This window comes from Octopus bimaculoides, chromosome 1 (genome assembly GCF_046866305.1).
Source record: "Octopus bimaculoides isolate indiv1 chromosome 1, ASM4686630v1, whole genome shotgun sequence".
Taxonomy (NCBI): domain Eukaryota; kingdom Metazoa; phylum Mollusca; class Cephalopoda; order Octopoda; family Octopodidae; genus Octopus; species Octopus bimaculoides.
Window position 1 is genome coordinate 120,646,193 of NC_142928.1, and position 17,499 is coordinate 120,663,691.

The following is a 17,499-nucleotide window of genomic DNA, read 5'->3' on the forward strand; positions in this document are numbered from 1 at the left end:
TCATTTATACAATTCCTTATTTCACGTTTCTCTGGCAGCACCTGAAATGATTCCAGTAACACAATCATCCACAATTCAACCTACTTTTGAATTCCATTTTTAACACTCTTCCTCAAGTGCTAGGAGGTAAATAAGTTTGACTGTCTAAAAAGAATTCAATTTTAAAATGCAATAAAAATAGAAATTTATTTACTATCCCTTCCTTTCAGATTTTTGTTTTAATTGTTACTTTATTTCCTACAATTTCTTATATGAAAGATGGAGTACATTTAGCTGCTTCAATGATATATCTCTCCTAGCCCCATTCTCTTGATAATTATATAAGATGCAGTTTACAATGCATTTTCTAGTTCACTTCTTTGGTGTTCACTAAAAAACATGCATGTTAAATAAAAATCTAACAAATGTAGTAATTTATTTGCCTATATTTTTTCTTTAATTTTTATTTTATTTTTAACAAGTATTTCTTGTTTGAAATGGCTGAAGAAAGGAAAAAAAATGTTTGTTTGGATTTGAGATCAATGAAGAATAGAGTGGCATAAATGACAGAAGACAAACAGGAAATCTAAATTTGGATAACTTCATTGCACTGCCAAAGAAGTGGGGAAAACTGACCTATTATAAAAGAAGTGGGGACAGAGAGATAGAAAGAGGGCAAGAGAAAGATAGGGATATAAAGAAGGGAGGAGGGAAGGATTGAGTTAGGGGAATCAGAAATGGGGTGAGAGATATAACAGGAACAGAAAGAAGTAAAGGAAGTGAGAAGTTAGAGAGATATAGAGAGAAAGATAAGGGAGATAGGAAGATAGAGTAATGAATTGCATGATGGAATGTTCAAGCAAGGAGTATGTAATGTATATTTTCTTGTGCATATATGTATGTGCAGGGTGTATATACTGCAGAACAGATTTGCAAGTGTGCAAGTGGAGTAAGTTGTATGGTATATGTGATATAATTTCCTATTTGTGTATGCATAAGCAGCTGAAAATATATATATGTGTGGCTAATGAGAATGCATAAGGCCTTATGTATGCACATGTGTTTGCAATTAGTGCATGTATGTGTTAGCATCTAAAATGGCCTATAAGACGAGATTATGTGCATGCATGCATGTGATTCTGGGTGAAAAAGAGTGAGTGAGTGACTATATTATTGGTGTTATGGCTGCATGGAGTATGTGTGCATAAGTCGTGGGATATTTGTAATCAGGATGTCTGTGTATCTAATTGTAAAAAGCTGGGCAAAGGAGAATGGAAATGTGTGTGTGTGTGTGTGGGTGTGTGTGTGTGTGTGTGTGTGTGTGTACATATATTACAGATTTGAGTGTATATCTGCATGAATATGCATATGTATATATATATATATATATATAAATATATATATATATAACTGGAATGATATTTGCACACATATCACACATACACACATATGTGCGCATGCATGTGTATATATGAGAGAATGAGATAGATAGGCAGAGGGAAAGTACGGATGTGTATGTATGTGTTAGACTCAGATAGAAACTGACAGAGAGAAAACACTTCAAGAGCCATCACTGAAACCAGTTTCCACCATACTATTTGAAGACTGAACATGAAATAACAGCATGCTCAGACAAATGCTCACTGAAAATGAATGAGCAACAACATTACTGAAAGAACAGCAGCTTAACATATAACATATCACACAGAGCAATATGGTCCATATACACAAACACAGAGAAGCAGCAACACAGATACAAGTATACACATACACACACACACACATAAAGTAATGACTGCCAGTCGTACACAAAAGTTATAATGGATGTCTATAGTAGCTGTAAAATACATGCACACAAACACAAGCAGCTCTAACAAACATACACCTCTGTAAACACACACACATAATAAGAACCCCCATCACTACCCATACCATCACATAGATAAATACTGTTCAAACTAAAGAGCAACATAGACAAATGAATAACAAGACAGTTTGATAGGCCAAACAATCTCAATTCATTGTTTTAATGTGACAGCCTCATTAGCAAAATAAATAAATTCTTCTTACATCGATTGCAAATTGCACCTTCTGGAAAAGGGGACAATGATTTTTTTTAAAAATGTGGAATTGGCCTTGAAAGGATTGCTGCCCTCTATAGTCAAACAAACATGAACATTTATTGTAAATTCTAAACTTGCAGCCAACTACCCCATTATTGTCTCTCTCTCTCTCTCACTGTATATATATATATATATATATATATTTGTCCCATTGATTTTGTTGTTGGAATAGTTTCACTGAGCAGTTGTGTTTCAACTAATTTATCATACAAAGGTAAAAGTCCAACAAACAATCTAGAGGGTCCAGCACACCATAAAAATCAGTTCCAGCACATTAGTTAGGGCTTTAACCCCACATCTGATCAATATTCTAGTTGACCAATCACCTAAACAGTGTAAGTATGCTGTCTGAAGTGTGGCCTACATGTTAAAAGTGCTAAATTTTATTTTTAGATTGAGCAAATATAGAAACTACATGCTTAGCCTCCTAACCAGTTCATAATATTCTATTTTTGAGAGATGTAGCTTCTGCAGTTTCTGAAGACAATCTACTTAACCCTTTTGATTCCAACCCATCTGAGACTACCCCTGTTTCTATGACACAAACTTACTGTTTTAACCCTTTAACATTTAAACCAACCGTATCTAACCTAAATATTTCACTTGTTATGCAATCACAATCGAAATCTTGAAGCTACAAGATAATGCACGATTAATTTAAAACATAGTAACTGAATAAGCATTACATTTGGCAGAATAATTTGAATGCTAAAAGGGTTAAAACGATCTAAATTAAAATCTTCCATCAAAATTTTAAGTTAATATTTTCCAGATGCCAGTTTAATAAGGAGGAAGTTATTGTACTAAATTCTTTATTATTTTCAAAATTAACTGAAACAAAGGCATTATATATCAACAGAAATAGGGTAACAAAAGGGTTAATTTTTTAAGTTCATCATTATCATTTAACGTCCACTTTTCTATGTTTGCATGGGTTAGACAGAACTTGTTGAGGCAGATTTTCTACAACCAGATGCCCTTTCGGTTGACAACCCTTATCTCCAGGCAAGGTATTATTTTCCCCACAGCTATACAAGTTTTTCATTGAAAACAGGAAAAGAACAACATCATTGTATGATGATGTTGATGATTTACAACCATCATGTGATGTCTTGGCAAGGGTACAAACACACACACACACATGTATATACAACAGTGTTCTTTCAGTTTCCATCTACCAAACCCACTCAGAAAGCTTCAGTAGGCCCAGGGCTATAGTAGAATGCACAAGCTAAACAAAAAAAGAAATAAATGAAAATAATAGGCATGACAAGCTAGAGACAACTAAGCAGCAGCAATCATCATCATCACAACTACCACCATTATCATTAACAGGTGTAAACATACTTCAGTCAACTCTAGAAGGTAAAAAGAAGATCAGCATTAATGTTACACTCCATTTTGTTCCCCAAGAGGTACTTCAAGCTACATCCACCAATCACCATTACCCACCTACATATTAAATTCTTTTGTACTTTTTCCATGCCAACAAAGCTTTTATAATTCTTCAAAATCATTCTTGACAACTATAGAATCGCACAAACAAGGATCAAAAGAAACCTTTAGCATCATGTAACTCTGTTAGGTTATTTTAAACACTTGAACCAGACTAGTGACATTAAAAACAGTTTTACAGAAATTTAAGCTTCAAGAAACAAGAGGTCAAAATATTTTCATAGAAAGTAGTATACTTTTCCATTCTTCGCATTTTTGTAAAGAGCATTTTATGAATTTTGTAATAGTCACAAGAGCCTAGGCATAATAACATACTGAAAATACATATCTAGAACTTACCTAATTAATTATAATTATAAATAACAGCTAGTTCCCCTCTCAACTTAGTTTGACCTCAATACTATTGACACAGTAAAGCCTTCTAATATACAGATGGTTGCTATCTGATCTCTTCTGGTTTACCATATCTGACCCTCTACTATAAAAAGACTAAAGCTTTACAGTTTGTGACTAGGTTTAAAAACATTCCAATCTTAACCTTTCAGTATTTTTCCTATGTGCAGATAACCCAGGGCCATATTATTCAATCTGACCCCTTCTAATACAGAAGGGGGAGATTTGAGGGTGATTTTACTACTTCTAATAAATCAACTAACAATATAGAGTCTGCTCCACTGATTCGATTTTCTTGTCAACAATGATAAAATCCTTGAATAATCACAGATAAAGTTATAAGAATTTTAATTCTTCACTTTATTTTTTATCAAATATAAACAGCATTAATGTAGCAGATGTCAATCTCACAGAGAAAATATAAATGTACACCATGTTCATGGCTCTAGCTGTCAGCTGCTGTGGCTCTGAAGGTGCCAGTTTCTGAGACATGGAGGCCTCTGACAGGAACATGTTATCTATGGTCAAGAGAAACATTTTCAACAGTAGGACATTATCATGACATCCAAGTCTATCCATCAGATTTTAGGACATTATCAATGACAACCTAAACAGCTTCATGAGAGTCCTCACCAAGCAGTTCAAGGTGGTAAGATCCACAATCAGATGCATGGTGTATGAGAACATCAGATACAAGTCGTATGTGACAAGGAGAAAGCACTCTGTATCTGAAAAGACCCAAGAAAAACCTGATCACATGATCATGTGACACCTAACACTATGTGCTCTTCTAGCTTTCTTGATTTGAATACCCTAGATTGTTGCATCTGTGGCATTCATCATCATCATCTAACATCCGCCTTCCATGCTTGCATGGGTTGGACGATTTGACTGAGGACTGGCGAACTTGATGGCTACACCAGGCTCCAATCTGATTTGGTATTGTTGGGGTGAAAAATATGGGCCACCAATCCCACATGCCAAAGATTCCTTGGTGAGACTGACATTGTGGGCATGGGGCACCTGATCCTGGTGTGTAGTAGTTTCTGTGGCTACAGTGGGCTGAGGATGGTTTCATTGAAAGACCTGTTACTGTGACATATCATTGAATGTATGAACTGTTTTTCCATGAGTATGTCGTTTTAATTTGTTTTTGTTCTCATTTGTTGACACACACGTGTGTGTGTGTGTGTGTGCGTGCGTGCATGCGTACGCGCATACTCATCATCACCATAAACACCCTTGTTATCATTATTATCAACATCATCAGTTTTACATCCACCTTTCTCTGCAGAAATGAATAGGATGGTTTCCACATTCATTACCAACATGTTTTTCATGGCTGGATACATTTCCTCCACTTGTACCAGCTGCATTTTATCATGACTTCAGTATTAGAAAAGATGGCAAGACTAAATAATACTTGCTATCCTACATTGTCTCTCTTCATTTGCCCACCACTACCAAAAGGTTGTCCTGTTCCCAGCAGCTCAAAGAAAGTATAATGAAAGAAGACAAGAGTAAGAAAGTGTTAACAGGGAGAGTAATGAAAGAAGACCTGAGTGATAGAAAGGAAAGGTTAATATGTAGGATTAAAAGAAGTAAGAGGGTAACAGATAGTGTCTTGTTGGTCGTTGATATGAAGGTTCAATAAAAACTGCATAACTGATATGATGAGAGAAAAGGGAGACAAGAGGGAGGTGAGATGGTAGAAGAGAGAGTACTGGAAGGGAAAAAGTGATGTGAGAAAGGGAGTGCAGAGGAAGACAGTGAAGAAAAAGAGAGTAATAGATAGGTGCAGGCATGGCTGTGTGTTAAGAAGCTTGCTTCCCAATCACATGGTTTTGGATTCAGTCCCACTGCATGGCACCTTGGGCAAGTGTCTTCTTCTATTGCCTCAGGCTGACCAAAGCTTTGTGAGTGGATTTGCTAGATGGAAACTGAAAAAAGCCTGTCTTACATTTGTGTGTGTGTGTGTGTGTGTGTGTGTGTGTGTGTGTGTGTGTGCGCGCGTGTGTGTGTGTGTGCGTGCATGCGTGTATGTGTGTGTTTGTGTGTGTTTGTCCTCCCACCACTACTTGACAACTGGTGTAGGTTTGTTTACATCTCCATAACATTGCAGTTCAGCAAAAAGAGGCTAACAGAATAAGTACCAGGCTTTATAAAAAAATAAGTCCTGGAGTCAATTCATTGCACTAAAAGTTCTTCAAAGAAGTGCCCCAGCATGAATGCAGTCTAATGACTGTAACAGATAAAAGATAAAGGTATCTGTAATGATTGATAAGAGAAAGAGTAATGGGAGAGGCAGAGACAAAGAGAGAGAGAAAGATGGTTAGCAATAAAGAATGATAGAGTGGGATTGAATAGACAGACAGACCTAATACAATGCCATCTCTCATGTGACATTGAGAGTGACAGAGTGAATGTGACATATTATTGCCAATCTCTCAAGAAAGCTGCAACGAGAATGCTAAGTTTAAGCTATGCAAGTAATTATTATTTCTATAACTTGTATTAATATTAATGATCTCCTTAAACTGTTATAAATTATATCATCATCATCATCGTTTAACGTCCGCCTTCCATGCTAGCATGGGTTGGACGATTTGACTGAGGACTGGTGAAACCGGATGGCCACACCAGGCTCCAATCTAATTTGGCAGAGTTTCTACAGCTGGATGCCCTTCCTAACGCCAACCACTCAGAGAGTGTAGTGGGTGCTTTTACGTGTCACCCGCACGAAAACGGCCACGCTCGAAATGGTGTCTTTTATGTGCCACCCAAACAAGAGCCAGTCCAGGGTCACTGGCAGCGATCTCGCTCGAAGGATTTCATGTGTTGACCGCACATGAGCCAGTCCAGGGGCACCGGCAATGATCCTGCTCAAAAAACCTCATGTGTCACCCGCACAAAAGCCGGCCCAGGGGCGTCGCCCGCACATGAGCCAGTCCAGGGGCACCGGCAATGATCCTGCTCAAAAAACCTCATGTGTCACCCGCACAAGAGCCGGCCCAGGGGCGTCACCCGCACAAGAGCCGGCCCAGGGGCGTCGCCCGCACATGAGCCAGTCCAGGGGCACTGGCAATGAGCCCGCTCAAACATTTCATGTGTCACCCGCACAAGAGTCAGTCCAGGGGCACCGGCAACGATCTCGCTCGAGGGATATCATGTGTCGCCCGCACATGAGCCAGTCCAGGGGCTCTGGCACGATTCCGCTCGAAAGAATTCATGTGTCGCCCGCACATGAGCCAGTCCAGGGGCACTGGCAACAGTCTCGCTCGAAAGGTATCATGTGTCGCCCGCACATGAGCCAGTCCAGGGGCACTGGCAACAATCCCGCTCGAAAGATTTCATGTGTTGCCCGCACATGAGCCAGTCCAGGGGCACTGGCAACGATCCCGCTCGAAACATTTCATGTGTCACCTGCACGAGGGCCAGTCCAGGGGCACTGGCAACAATGTTGCTCGAAAGATATCGTGTGTCGCCCGCACATGAGCCAGTCCAGGGGCACTGGCAACGATCCCGCTCGAAAGATTTCATGTGTCGCCCGCACATCAGCCAGTCCAGGGGCACTGGCAACGATCCCGCTCAAAAAAGCCTCATGTGTCACCCGCACAAGAGCCAGTCCAGGGGCACTGGCAACAGTCTCGCTCGAAACATTTCATGTGTCACTCGCACAAGAGCCAATCTAGGGGTACTGGCAACGATCCCGCTCGAAAGATTTCATGTGAAAAAAAAGAAAAACCCTCATGTATCACCCGCACAAGGTCTTCACAAGTGGAATTTAGTGTCCAATGAAGGAAGGGAGGTACGCATAAGTGGGCTGGCTGGGCCTTAGATTTAGGTCTCACTTGGCTTGCCGGGTCTTCTCGCGCACAGTATATTTCCAAAGGTCTTGGTCAGAAGTTATTGCCTCGATGAGGCCCAATGTTCGAAGGTCGTGCCTTACCACCTCATCCCAGGTCTTCCTGGGCCTACCTCTTCCACAGGTTCCCTCAACTGTTAAGGTGTGGCACTTTTTCACACAGCTATCCTCATCCATTCTCGCTACATGACCATACCAGCGCAGTCGTCTCTCTTGCACACTACAACTGATGCTTCGTAAGTTCAACTTTTCTCTCAAGGTACTGATACTCTGTCTGATACACTGGGTGCATCTTATAGAGTTACTTCCCACTCCTTTTCTACAGATCGAGCAGGGCCATCTACCTGAAGGGGTTTGTGTTTTGTCTACCTTCCTACTTATGAGGACTTTGGTTTTAGCTAGGTTGATTCTAAGGCCCTTTGATTCTAGTCCTTGCTTCCATACCTGAAACTTCTCTAATTGTGATAGTGACTCAGCAATTAGTGCAAGGTCATCAGCATAGAGGAGCTCCCAGGGGCATCCTGTCTTGAATTCCTCTGTTATAGCCTGGAGAACTATGATAAATAGGAGGGGGCTGAGGACAGAACCTTGGTGGACCCCTACCTCCACCCGGAATTCTTCACTGTACTCTCTGCCAATCCTCACCTTACTGACAGAGTTTCTGTACATGGCTCGCACAGCTCTCACTAACCATTCTTCTATCCCTAGTTTCCTCATTGACCACCAGATGAGAGATCGGGGGACCCTGTCAAAGGCTTTCTCCATATCAACGAAAGCCAAGAACAGAGGTTTATCCTTGGCTAGGTATTTCTCCTGAAGCTGTCTTACCAGAAATATAGCATCAGTGGTGCTTTTCCCAGGCACAAAACCAAACTGCATCTCATCTAAGCTGACTCGCTCCCTAAGCAGTTGAGCTATGACCCTCTCCGTGACTTTCATTACCTGATCTAAAAGCTTGATACCTCTGTAATTATTTGTATCTAAAGCGTCACCTTTACCTTTGTAGCAGTTGATTATGGTGCTGCTATGCCAGTCATTGGGTATGACTCCTTCGTGTATCACCTGGTTCGTAATACGGGTGACTAGGCTATAGCCGACACTGCCAGATATTTTGAGCATCTCTGCAGTGATTCCTGATGGGCCGGGGGCTTTCCCGGTCTTCATACTCTTAATTGCTTTATCTACCATGGTACTGTCAACTCAGATAGCTGGTCCCTCTGTTGGGTCAACATACGGCAGACTCTCTTTCTCCCATTCATTCTCTTTATTAAGCAATCTATCGTAGTGGCTTCTCCAGACCTCTTTCTTTGCAGCCTCATTTAGAGCAAGCGTACCATCATCCATGCGAACACATTTCTCTCCTACGACATCACTATTCTCTCTCCTACACTGTCTTGCGACACGAAATACCTCAAGTCTTTGGTCCTCACGGCGCAGAACATTGGCAAATCTTTTCTTATCTGCCTCCCCTCTGGCTAAATAAACCTGTCGCCTAGCTTCCCTTCTGGCAGATTGGTACAATTCCCTGCTACCACCGTTCTTCCAGTCCTTCCAAGCCTGTTTCTTTTGTCTAATAGCCCTGTCTACCTCCTTGTTCCACCACCACGTTATTTTGGGTCGAGAAGGGACCTTGCACCAACCACAGATCTCGTCGGTGGCCCTCAGCAGGTTGTCCCGTAGAAAAGTCCAGTTGTCCTCTACATTGTGTGAAGCTACATCCCCCTCTATTTCGTCAAAGGTCTCTAAGTCTCTGTCCATTTGCAGGATCTTTGAGCTTCCATACCCTTCTCCTCCAAGCTGGTCGTCTTCTGGGCAGCCACTTAGCTCTGATCCTAAAGTCACTAACTACTAGTCTATGTTGTGGGGTACATTCTTCGCCTGGGAACGTTTTGGCATTTCTGAGCAGCCGTCTTTCCCTTTTCCTGGCGAGGATGTAGTCAATTTGGCTTGTGTGCCTGCCAGAACGGTAGGTGACTAGGTGACTGGCAGGTTTCCTGAAGTTAGTATTGCAGATCATAAGGTCATTTGCATCACAGAACTCCAGCAGCCTGGTTCCCTCCTCATTGCGGGAACCAAAACCATAGCCTCCATGTACGCCACAGAAGCCCCCTGAATGTTGTCCAACATGTCCATTGAAGTCACCAGCCACAAAGAGAAGGTCCCTGTCATTCGTCGATGAGGTAGTCTGCAGAAGGGTGTCATAGAATTGGTCTTTCTGTCCATCGGGTAGCCCGGGCTGAGGGGCATAGGCCGAGATAATGGTTGCTAAACCATGGTGTAGGACTAATCTAATCTTAAGTATTCTATCGCATACTCTAACCACCTCGATTACCTTATCCACCCATTTCTCTGCAAGAAGTATACCCACGCCCCCGACCCCGTCTGTGTTTCCTGCCCAGAAAATCTTGTACCTGTGTTCTTTGCCTGTGAGGAGCCTAGTGGAACAACCTCTCCACCTTACTTCTTGGAGGCAGCAGATATCGACATGTCTCCGTTCAAGCATCTCAACAATCTCACCAGATCTACCTTTCAGTGTGCCGACGTTAAGAGTGCCAACCCTGAGGGTGTGGGGGGTAAGGACTCGTAAAACCTTGGGGCGAGGAACGGCGTCATGTACCTGAAAAGAAAGCTCGCATTTTGCAGAGAACATAACAATCAGTAGCATTCCCCTCAGCCAGCATCCACTATACTATCGTATATGATCTCTACCTTACATAGGGGGATAAAACCAAGTGGGGGTGGGAAATCTTTAGAAGTGTTCATGGAGGACAGTCATGGTACTGGTGAGGAAGATAACAACCTCCGATACTGGTGTAGAAGATAGGAACTTTCCAGTACTGCAGTACAAGATAGGAACTTCCAGTACTGGTGGAGGGGGTGGGAGGGCGGGTGCACCAAACAGGCGCTGGGCAGGAGTTAATCGAAGGGGAGGGAGAAGATATATATATATATATATATATATATATATATATATATATATATATATAGAGAGAGAGAGAGAGAGAGAGAGAGAGAGAGAGAGATACATAGTGAAATAAATATTGGGAGAGACACAGACAGGTTAAACAGAGAGGGAGTGAAAATGAATGAGAAAGTTTAAAAGAGAGAGAGAGGGTTATTCATAGCACGAGGATTTTAGGGATTTCTATCGTTTGTACACAGTAAATACAGGATGGTGGCCAGCTACTTCTAAGACAAGTTTTAGCTTTAAGTGTCTGTGCGAGAAAATACAACTGAAAACATGGAAATAAGTAGATCAGAGGCAAAAATAAGTAGTTAGTGGAAGCCTGGCTGAAGACAGAGAAAGACTTATCTGGTCATTCTGTTATGGTCGTATTAATTCGGCAAGGATTTTAGAAGCAAGTGAAGGAGTCGGTCGCGTGTGTTAGTTATATAGCCCCAAACAGGCGCTGGGCAGGAGTTAATCGAAGGGGAGGGAGAAGATATATATATATATATATATATATATATATATATATATATATATATATATATATATATATATATATATATATATATACTAGATGGCCCTGCTACATACTAGATGGCCCTGCTCAGTATGTAGAAAAGGAGTAGGTAGTAACTCTATAAGATGTACCCGGTGCAAGCTATGGACACATAAGAGGTGCAGCAACATCAAAGGCAGGTTAACTAGCAAGTTAGTTTTTGTTTGTGGCAGATGTTCAGGTGCAATAAAGACTGCAAACAAACAGGAAACAACTTCTATCTCATTCCAGGGTGAAAAACTAGAGGTAGTCGATAGCTTCCGCTATCTGGGCGACCAAGTTAGTAGTGGGGGTGGGTGCGCTGAAAGTGTAGCTGCTAGAATAAGAATAGCCTGGGCAAAGTTTAGAGAGCTCTTACCCCTGCTGGCGACAAAGGGACTCTCACTCAGAGTAAAAGGCAGACTGTATGACGCATGCGTACGAACAACCATGCTACATGGCAGTGAAACATGGGCTGTAACTGCTGAGGACATACGTAAGCTCGCAAGGAATGAAGCCAGTATGCTCCGTTGGATGTGTAATGTCAATGTGAATACCCGTCAGAGTGTAAGTATCTTGAGAGAAAAGCTGAACATTAGAAGCATCAGTTGTGGCGTGCAAGAGAGACGATTGCGCTGGTATGGACATGTGGTGAGAATGGAGGAGGATAGCTGCGTGAAAAAGTGCCACACCCTAACAGTTGAGGGAACCCGTGGAAGAGGTAGGCCCAGGAAGACCTGGGCTGAGGTGGTGAGGCAAGACCTTCGTACATTGGGCCTCACCGAGGCGATGACCACGGACCGAGACCTTTGGAAATGGGCTGTGCGTGAGAAGACCCGGCAAGCCAAGTAAGATCGTTGCCAGTGCCCCTGGACTGGTTCTTGTGCGGGTGGCACATGAGATGCACCATTTTGAGCGTGGCCGTTGCCAGTACCGCCTGACTGGCTCCTGTAGGATTTTCGAGCGAGATCGTTGCCAGTGCCCCTGGACTGGCTTGTGCGGGTGGCACATAAAAGACACCATTTCGAGCGTGGCCGTTTTCGTGCGGGTGACACGTAAAAGCACCCACTACACTCTCTGAGTGGTTGGCGTTAGGAAGGGCATCCAGCTGTAGAAACTCTGCCAAATCAGACTGGAGCCTGGTGTTGCCATCCGGTTTCACCAGTCCTCAGTCAAATCGTCCAACCCATGCTAGCATGGAAAGCGGACGTTAAACGATGATGATGATGATGATGATATATAGAGAGAGAGAGAGAGAGAGAGAGAGAGAGAGAGAGAGATACATAGTGAAATAAATATCAGGAGAGACACAGACAGGTTAAACAGAGAGGGAGTGAAAATGAATGAGAAAGTTTATATATATGACATCTCTTTATTCAGCATTATGCAAACATAACTAATCATATGAATAATCTTTCTCTCTCCTCTTCTCTCACCACCTTTCAGCAGTTCAGCAGCTTCGCCTAAAAGTTCATTGACACATGTAAATGAGCAACTTAGGCATGTCATATATTATTCCCAATTTCTCAAGTAAAGACATAGCAAGCAAGTGTTCTTAGTTTAAACTATGCATATAATTATTATTTACGTTACTTTTTTTCCTGCTCAGAAGAGACAAACGTTACTTTTTTTCTGCTCAACAGAGAAGGTGACTCACTTCTTTTTAGATGCAGAAAACAGACTCAAACAACTCCAAAACCACCAGAAACTTTTTACAGTAAAAGGTAGACCTGGAGAGATTGTAAAGATTAGAAGTGAATAGATGTGTACAATGCTTATTGTACAAACAGTAAGACAGAGAAAAACTTCAGCCAGAATTCTTACAGCAAGGAACACAAGTAAACATTCTTCTGAATGGGTATCAATGCTGGAGTTGTTAGAATAGGCAGATTATGGGATAAAGTAACTAAGGTAGCCAGAGTAAATAACAGAATAACTTGTTTCTAATTTCGGCACAAGGCCAGCAATTTCAAGGGAGTGGATAAGTCAATTACATCGACTCCAGTACTCAAATGGTACTTTTTTATTGACCCCCAAAAAAATAAAAGGCAAATTTGACCCTGGCAGCATTGAAACTCAGGACGTGAATATGGATGAAATGCCACTAAGCATTTTGCCCAGTGTGTTAACAATCCTGCCAGTTTGCCACCTTAAGCAACAGAATAATTAAACTAACAACTATTTCATTTTTGTATTTGGTTTTCAGGATTCTTTATGTGAATTCGTGTGTTGAAACAAATTTTGTTGTCTCTAGGGAGAGTCATCACACCAACACACACACTGGTTCAGTTCCACACCTTTATCATTAGTCAACAGGTTAAATATCTATCAAACTAGTTGATAGTTTGTTTAATTTGTTGATTAAATAGTCAATTGTTTGTTTGTTTTTTGTTTTTTAGGGGATGGGGTGGGGGTTTGTCAGAGTTCTTTCATTGCCATTCACAACCTTTTCAGTGACTTCTCCCCCATTTTGTTATAGGGGCTGTATTTGCCTGTCTAAGATCCTGTTGCTTGTATGTGTGTGTGTGTGTGATTATCTGCATGTGTATGTATATGTATGTATTACTGTGTGAATGTGTATATACCTGTGTTTGCATGTGTGAGAGTGTGTGTATGTGTATGCTTTTGTACATGTCTGTATTTTTGCATCCATGTGTACGTGCATGGGTGTGTGTGTGTGTATACTCTGCATCCATGCATGTATGTGCCTGTGCATGTGAGGGTGTGTGTGTATGCATGTGTGGTTGTGTGTGTATGTGTGCTATGTAGGTGTGTGCGTATGTGTGCATGTGTATGTATAGTAGGTGTATGCCTTGTGTATGTCAGTGTGGGCCTGTGTCTGTATATGAGTACACATGCATATATATGGTGTAGGTTTGTGTATGGTTGTGTGTTCCTGTGTCATTTGGGTGTGTGTGTGTGTGTTTATGCGAGTGCTTGAATGAGCGTGTGCATGTGTGTGCACATATGCCTGTGCGTGTATGTGGGTATCTGCATGTATATGCACTTATGCCTGTCTGTGTGAACCCTATGAAACAAGGAGACATGCACAGAACTTCATGCACAGCATGCAGTTCTCTGGATACAACCAGAAAGATAGGGTTCAAGTATACAGGGGGTGCCAGAAAGAAATTAGATAACATAATCTGTAATGATGCCAGTGGTACTCGTCCTAGATACCAAAGTAAACACTGGAACAGTATACAGAAGGTTTGTAACAAAGCTGATAAATATCAAGGACTGATGTCTGTAGAGGCCACACTGCATGGGGAATTAGCACGTAGGTTTAGGAAGGCTCTGAAGGACACCAGACTCAACATTAAGATTCAGAAACCAAGGAGGTCCATCAGATCCCAATTATGTAAGACATACCCCTTTGACAATACCACACACAATGGTAAGAACTGTGTGGTACCTTTAATCCCAGTATTAAGTGTAAGACTAGAAATGTAGTCTACAGCATAAGGATGCATGAAAGGAGTTTGTAAGGACAGGAGCACAGCATACACTGGGGAGACCTCTAAGAGTTTAGCAGAAAGGCTGAATGAACACTAGAGAGAGTATAATGATGGGAAACTGACATCTGCATTTTGTCCAAACACCCAAGGGACTCATTATTAAGACCAATGGTTCTCAACCAGGGTCCATATGGCCCCTAAGAATCCATATAAGGTTTTCTGGGGTCCACACAACAAAATAGTAAACTGGGGATCCACAAAAGTTCTTTAAGAGACCCTAAAAAATGTTGCTTTCAATGTATGTATTGGTATGTACTGCAAGAAACAGTTACGTTTCTTTCTCTAACATTTGACATGGTTCAATCTAAACAAGTTAAGGTGGGAAAAACAAAATAGAAATTTTGAAAGAAGTTTCTATAAAACCAGTTTTTAAACATTGAATGGCTACAGGGATCCACCAGGATAAAATAGTTATCAAAGGGGTCCATGGATAAAAAATGGTTGAGAACCCTTGACTTAGTCAACTACAAGAATGTGTCCTTATAAATGAAACATTACTCATACTGAATAGGAAATACATGTAGGAGGTAGAGATACTTCAATGCCATAGATACCACCTATGCAGAGTACATACACAGGTATATTTGAGTAGACAGGTAGATACATAGGCAGAATCATAAGTAGGTAGGTAGGTAGATGGGTGGCTGGGTAAGTAAGTAGGTAGGCAGGCAGTCATGTAGGTAGATAAGTAGGATTGTATTTAGGTGGTTAGGTTAGTTATGTAGAATGCTATTTAGTTAATCAAGTAGGTAGGTAAGTATATAGGGAGACAGGCAGGTAGATAAATAGGTAAGTAGATAAATATGTAGTACAGATAGATATGCACATACATGCACACACAGACCCCCCCACACATGCATGTGCATGCACTCAGGCATACATAAGCACATGTGCACGCACATACATGCACAGGCATACACACACCATGCATACAAAAGGGGGCACACATATACACAAGCAAATAGGCACAGGCACACATGCACATGCGCATGCACAGACACTCACACAAGCATTCACACATAAACACATACACAAGGACAGAGAAACACACAAGCATACACAAACCTACACACACACACACAGCCCTATAATGAAATGGGAATCACTGAAAAGGTTGTGAATGGCAATGAAAGAACTCTGACAAACAAAAACAAAACAAAACAAAACAAACGATTGACTGTTAAACCAACAAGTTAAACAAATGATCAATTAATTAGTTGGATAGGTATTTAACCAATTAACTAATAATGAAGGAGTGGAATTGAATCAGTGCATGTGTCATTAACATTGTTGTCTCCCTAGAGACAACAAATTCATCAACTCTCCCAAAAAACTTAGTATAGAGTTTGAAAAACTGCAAGTTAGTGACATAACCAGTAATAAAATGTGTGTGTGTGTGTGTATGTGTGTGTGGAGGGAGGTGTTACCAAGCTTGGAAACCACAACTAAAGAATTAATATTTTTTGCAATAAGGTTTAGTACATTGAATTCTCCCACCAGTATTAGAAGAGCTTCATAGAAATGACTAAGCCGTAAAATTTTTAAAAATAGTGATAGACTATACACAAAGTGAACTTTCTTGACCCAGAATGCAAAATTTAGAGCAGTAAAGACAAAAGAAACAAAAGAAAATTAATATCAACGTCAAATACTTTTAACGCCAATAAATCAGAAATAGTAAAGTAACGACAATTTTCTTACAAATACAGAAGGCCTTCTTCAAAAGGGAACAGAATCACACTGAATTATATTAAACCCAGTAAAATTACTGGTACTCTAAAAGTTTGTGTTAAGCAGGAAGTGTGGTGTCAAAACAGGAAGTGTGGTGTCAAAACAGGAAGTGTGTGTAAGGGGAGACAGGAACAGACATAAACTTCCTGTTGAAAAAGAGTTCATAACTTTAACTAAAAACATTTGTCTCCCCTTACACACACTTCCTGTTTTGACACCACAGTTCCTGCTTAACACAAACTTTTAGCCCTTTTTTTAAACCTAACACAACTCTCAATTCTCATGCATCCTTATTTTTCCAACCATTATATACATGAATTACCATTGAACTTCAAAAGCTCAAAGACAATATAATGTATATTTATTTTTTTATATATTATTTTTTTTATATATTATTTTCTTCATTTTGTACTTCTTTGTAAAAAACATTTTCATTTTCCCTCTTCTTGAAAATTTGCTTCGCAATGAAAGCTGGTTAAAAATCTTTATTAAAATATGCTTCCAGTTTAGCATTCTGCCTTATTATTATTTTTCATTTTCCTATTATTTCTCCACATGCGGTTAACACAACTCCACTATTTACTGACTTATATATATATATATATATATATATATATATATATATATATAGAAAACCCAGCAAGCCAAGTGAGATCTAAATCTAAGGCCTCAGCCAGTCCACTTAGGCATACCTTCCTTCATTGGACACTAAACTCCACTTGCGAAGACCTGTTGAGGCTAGTGAAATCGAAATCAAGTTAAATTGGACACGAAACTCAGCTTGCAAAGACTTATTGGGGCAAGCGAAAGCGAATTTGTGATGGCACCTGTGCCCAGCATCGCCTTTCTAGCACTTGTGCCCGCGGCATGTCTAAGGACTTTCGAGCGAGATCGTTGCCAGTGCTCCTGGACTGGCTCTTGTGCGGGTGGCACATAAAATACACCATTTT

At 40.8% G+C, this 17,499-nt stretch overlaps 1 protein-coding gene across 7 annotated transcripts in view; it reads right to left on the bottom strand.

The window, feature by feature from the left end:
* LOC106871510 (uncharacterized protein F21D5.5) overlaps positions 1-17,499 on the bottom strand; it is a 95,729-nt gene that overhangs the window by 16,591 nt on the left and 61,639 nt on the right. The window lies entirely within an intron of this gene.